Source organism: Camelus ferus, chromosome 17 (assembly GCF_009834535.1).
Source record: "Camelus ferus isolate YT-003-E chromosome 17, BCGSAC_Cfer_1.0, whole genome shotgun sequence".
Classification (NCBI taxonomy): Eukaryota; Metazoa; Chordata; class Mammalia; order Artiodactyla; family Camelidae; genus Camelus; species Camelus ferus.
The window spans coordinates 37,108,703-37,114,596 of record NC_045712.1 but is presented as its reverse complement, the minus strand read 5'-3'; positions in this window follow the sequence as shown (position 1 = coordinate 37,114,596).

Genomic DNA, 5,894 nt, shown 5'->3' with positions numbered 1-5,894 from the left:
TATATATTTTTATATATATATATATATACTTTATAATATAAGTATAATATATTTATATTTATATCTTTTTATTATACTCTCTCTTTCTCTCTTCTTCTCCTCTCTCTTTTCTCGCTCTCTTCTTTCCCCCTCTCTCTCTCTTTGTCCCCCTCGTCCTTTGTTTTTTCCTTGCGCCTTTCCTCCTCCCTTTGCGGTTTTTCCCGTCTTGTAGTCTCTCCCCCTTTTTTTTGGCTCCTGCCTTTTCTTTCCCTTTTGTTTCCCCCGCCTCCCTTTACTTAAAGCGTCATGCCAAGTTAGCAATAAGCTAATAAATTTAGACATGGATATGTTTAAAAGTAGAACTTTGGCTGGTGTTTCAGAACCTGTGCTCTTTATTAATATCACTTTAAAAAAGATAACTACACAGTATTTGTAACTGAGTTTTTATTGGCATGATAGTATCAACTTGATTTTCCCATCACATATCTAACAGTGGTTTCAAATTTATATTCAGTGTTTTCCAGGACACCCAAATGTTTAACTGAAGCTGAAAGGAGTTGTATATTTCTTGGAAGATATTTATTAAATTCAATCATGTTAAAAGAGACTTTGACTGCATTGTTCACTATCAAGTTGAAACAATGCTTTAAAAAAAAGAAATAGAATGGGATATAATTTTTTTCAAAGATCTATGCAATGTCACTTTTCCCACATATATTTGCACCATTGTTTTATTTCTGGCTTTCCAAATTATTTTTGCCAAGTTCAGTGTTTGTAAATACTTTATTACAAATTTTAAATAATCTTTCTCCAGTGTGACAAAAATCCCCTAAAATGTGGACATTTAGAAGTATTTGAGTTTAGAAGTCTATAAACCTAATCATAATTATTATCTGTGCTACATACATTAGGGATTAACTCTAAGATAATGAGTGATATTTAGCATCTCTTAACTTATCCCCAAATATTTTTATAGTACCTGCTAACATTTTAATAAATGAGTTTTGTATTTCATCCCCTAAGCAACATGTAATAGTTTTTTGCTCTTGATATTTGATTTATGCATAAACGTTCTGTCATGATGCTACCAAATTTTGTCAAATAATACTCCAATTTCCACACTCTTAAAATTAATTGACTCAGTGTCTGAATGCTAGATGTTGCCTTATCAAAGCAGAATCATTTATATAATATTTCAACAAAGACACACAAGCATTTTTTTCCATTTTATGTAGTCTCTCTTCTGTGGCACTGCTTTTCACTCTGTCCCATGTCTCTGCTGATCTTTTCTGTGTTTTCCCTCCTTTTCTCTCTATGCTTGAATGTGAATACTTTCTGCAGCGTGTCTTTCAATTCACTAATCCCTCTGTTTTTCTGTCCTCTGATCTGCTATAATCCCATCAAATGCATTCCTTTTTAACAACAACTTTATTAAGGTATACTACATACACAAGAAGAAACTGCACCTATTTAAAGAATATAATTTGATGAGTTTGACATATGTAAACACCTCTGAACCACAACCACAATCAAGATTCAGATCATTCTCATCCTCCTCCACAGTTGCTTCCTGCCCCTTCACCTCTCATCTCTCCCTACCTCTAGTCCCAGGCAAAAATCAATCTGCTCTCACTATAGACTTGTTTGCATTTTCTGGAATTTTATATGGAATTGTGCGATATGTATTCTTTTGCTTTCAGCTTCGGTGGCTCAGTATAAAGGTTTGAGATCATTCACGTTGTTGAGCGTATTGGTAGTTCATTCTTTTAATTGCTGAGTAGTATTCTGTTGTATAGATTTAATGCATGTTGTTCATTCATTTACCTATTGATGGTTATTTGAATTGTTTCCGGTATTTTGATACTGTGAGTAAAGCTGCTATAAATACTCTTTTACAAGTCTGGTATGGACGTGTGTTTTCATTTCCCTTGGGTAAATACTTTTGTGATAGTATACTTTTTGAGGTGTCAACTTGACAGTAGTCCCCAGTTACTCTACACTGTTCAACACTAATCAAAGGGCTGCAATGAAGGCATTTTTGTAGATGTGATTAGAGTCCACAGTCAGTGGACTTTAAGTGAGGGAGATTATCCTAGATAATCTGGTTGGACCTGGTCCAATCAGTGGAGAGTCCTTAAAAGCAGAGTTGAGGCTCTCCTGAAAAAGAAATTCTGCCTTGAGACAGCAGCTTTAGTCCTTGCCTGAGAGTTCCAGCCTGCCCTTCCTGACAGTCTGCCCAATGGATGTCAAATTTGCTTAACCAGCCCTCCTTCCCACCTCCAATTGCATAAATCAATTTCTTAAAATGAATCTCTTATTATGTATCTCCTACTGGTCTGCTTCTCACTTTGAGCCCTGACTGGAAATGGTTCCAGAGGAACAGACTCTTAAGGATGAGTTTTCTGAATTGGTTCTGGGTTTTCTTGAATTGGTTCTCTAACCTGGGTGGACTTGAAGGCACTAATGACTTTATTTCCAGTGGTAAAGCGGGTGCTGGGTGTCCACGGCATGCCGAGGCATTGGATACTCCTAATCAAATACCTATAGAAGTGAGGTCCTGAGTGATGGCGTATTTGCTACCTTAGAATATTTTAGTCAAACTAAGGAGTATAATGGGATTGGCTGGTTGCTCCTAACTTCATTGAAGAAAGGGAGGAAAGAAAGGATGAGCTCAGGGGTTAAATCCTCAGCTCAAGCTATGCATAGATGACCTGAAATCTTCTATATCTGCCTTGACAGAAACCTTTAAGGCCAAGATTCCTGGAAACCAAACCAGAGCCTCGTCCTGCAGGCGGCTTTAGAGGTGCTGTTTTCAGTCTTTAGCAGGCATCTCCAGATGAGTTACGGTGCAGCTCCTTAGGATTTTGGAGCAAAGCCCTGCCATCCTCTGTAGATACTACTCTCTTTTTGAGCAACAGCTTTTGGCTTGCTACAGGGCCTTAGTAGAGACCGAACTCTTAACCATGGGCCATCAAGTTACCATGTGACCTGAGCTGCCCATCATGGCCTGGGAGTTGTCTGACCCAAAAAGCTATAAAGTTGTGCATGCACAGCAGTGCTCCATCATCAATGAAGTGCTGTGTATGAGGTTGGGCTTGAACGAGCATACGTAAGGCACGAGTTAAGTTGCGTGAGGAAGCGGCCCAAGTGCCCACAACCCCTACTCCTGCTATATTATCCTCTCTCTCAGCCCACACCTATAGTCTCACGGGGGCATTCCCTATGATCCGTTGACCAGGGGAAGAGAAAACTCAGTCTTGGTTTACGAAGGCCCCGCATAATATGCAAACTTGATAAAGATGAACCCCTGCAGCGCTGCAGGCCCCCTTTCTGGGATATCCTTGAAGAATAACAGCGAAGGAAAAGCCTACCTTTTGGTAAAGCCTTGAGCAGTGCACCTGGCTGTTCGTTTTGCCTGGAAGAAGAAATGGCCAGAAGCTCTGGTAGTCTAGAGGTCTTAGTTCCAAAGGGAAGAATGCTTCCACCAGAGACACAAAAATGTTTCTGTTGGAAGAAACAGAAATTGGAAGTTGAGACACTTCACCTGGTCACTTGGGCATCTCATGCTTCTCAGTCAACAGGCAAAGAAGGGGTTCCCGCACTGGCTGGGGTGACTGATCCTGACTACCAGGAGAAAATTTGATTGCTGCTACACAATGGAGATGTATTAATAATAGTTAATTTTTTATTAAAACATTTTTTATTGAGTTATAGTCATTTTACAATGTTGTGTCAAATTCCAGTGTAGAGCACAATTTTTCAGTTATACATGAACACACATACATTCATCGTCACATTCTCTTTCACTGTGAGCTACCACAAGATCCTGTACATATTTCCCTGTCCTACACAGTACAATCTTGTATTAAGTTATAGGATGTCAAAAGTGGAAAGGGAGTATCACCCAAGGAGTTCGCATCTGCTTTTGGGGAAACTGTCATGTGTTTTGGTTGTGTAAAGGTTGGTTGTATCATGCTAGGTGGAAGTATGACTTTGTTATTATCTTTATTTGGAGCTTAAGAATACTTAAGGAGATGTGCAGGATGGTGGTTTTGCTGGGTCTTCAGTCTTTTTAATTCTAGATATTGTAATGAGGCTGTAGTGGCATCTCATTGTGGTTTTAGTTTGCCAATCCCTGGATAACTAAAGATACTGAGCATCTTTTTATTGCTTATTGGCCATTTTTGTATCTTCTTTGGTGAAATGTTTACTAAAACATTTGCCCATTGTTTTATTCAGTTGTTTGTCTTATTATTCATTTGTGAGTTCTTTATATATTCTGGATTCAAGTCTTTTGTCAGATATATTGTATTGTACCTCCCCTCCACCCCTCTCCATCTAAGGCTTGCCTTTTCATTTTTTTTATGGTGTTTTTCAAAGAATGAAAGTTTTAAATTTTGATTAAGTTTCAACTTAAGACTCATTCCTTTCATGGTTCCTACTTTCTGTGGCCTAAGAAATCTTTGCCTGTCTCAAAATCACAAAGTTTTTTTTTTTTTAACGTTTTCTTCTAGAAATTTACTTAATAGTTTTAGCTTTGTGGGGAGGGTACAGCTCAGTTTAGAGTGCCATGCTTAGCATTGCACACGGTCCTGGGTTCAATCCCCAGTACCTCCACTAAAAATAAGTAAATAAAACCTGACTATCTCCCACCCTCCACCAATTTTTTTAAGTCTAAAAAAAGCGTGTGTTTAAAAAATAATTTTAAGGGTGGAGGGTATATAGCTGAAGTGGTAGAGTACATGCTAGCATACAGAAGGTCTTGGGTTTAATCTCCAGGATCTCCTCTGAAAATAAATAAGTAAACCTAATTACCTCCCCCTCCAAAAAAAAAAAAAAAACCCTAAAAATAATAAACTTTAGCTTTTACGTTTATCATCCATTTTTACTTTCCTCAAGGGCCTCCTCCAGCGCTCCTCAGATCAGTCAATGCATCCCCACCAACCTTAAATCTAAGAGTCAACCTTGCCACCTCCCTGGCCTCAACCTTCAGCCAATCTGTCATCAAGTCCTGGTATTGTACTCCCTGAAAAGTGCTCTATCGCCACCAGTCTACCCTGCCTTGACGTTAAGGCAGCCTCCTAACTGGTCCTCTGCATCAGCCCACACACTCCACTCCGCATTCAGTGCTCTTTCAGCTCCCCATTCCAGCCAGGCCAAGCTCTCATCCCTTGGACATAGTCAACTCCTTCCAAGTCAGCCTTCAGATTTCAGCCTTCAGATCTTTGACTGAGTCAATCTCCGTCGCCCCTCCCCCAATACCGGTTCTCTTAGCACAATGTACCTCTCAGAGGAGACTTTACTATCTGCAAACTTTAATTTTGTGTGATTCACCTTTTAACGTTTTCTGTCTCCACCAGATCTAACTTCATGACTCTGTTTATCCCCACTTTGTACTTCCAGTGACCCGTACATGGCCTAGCACTCGGAAGGAGCCTCGATACATATAAAAGACGAACGAATAAATTAGGAAAATGGAGTAATAGAGGGATAGGCTGATGGCTGCTTGTGTTCTCTTCGGTGGTAATACCGGACGTGAAACAGTAACAGCCCCTGCTCTCTTAGAGCCCCGCGGCGGCCTAACACCTGCTGGATGCGAGGAGGAAAGGCCTCGCGATTGAGGGTGGGGAGAACAGGTGAGAGGACCGGAGAGGCCGTTAGAAATCCATTCACACCTGAGTTGATCTGGGCCTTCGCTGTGCAGGAAAAAAGGGCCCGGCCGGAGGAACTTAGGTTGCCCGAGCTCTCGCCGGGAGGAGCCCACCTGCAGCAGCCCCAGGCCACCTGCTGCGGATCCGCTCAGCGCCCAGCGGCCGCGTGGGTGGGCGGGGGCGGGGCCACGCCTTCCCCGGCCGTCCCCGCCCCTTCAGCGTGCGCGCCCCCGCCGCCGCCTCGCGCTTGCGCCGCGGGCCGGG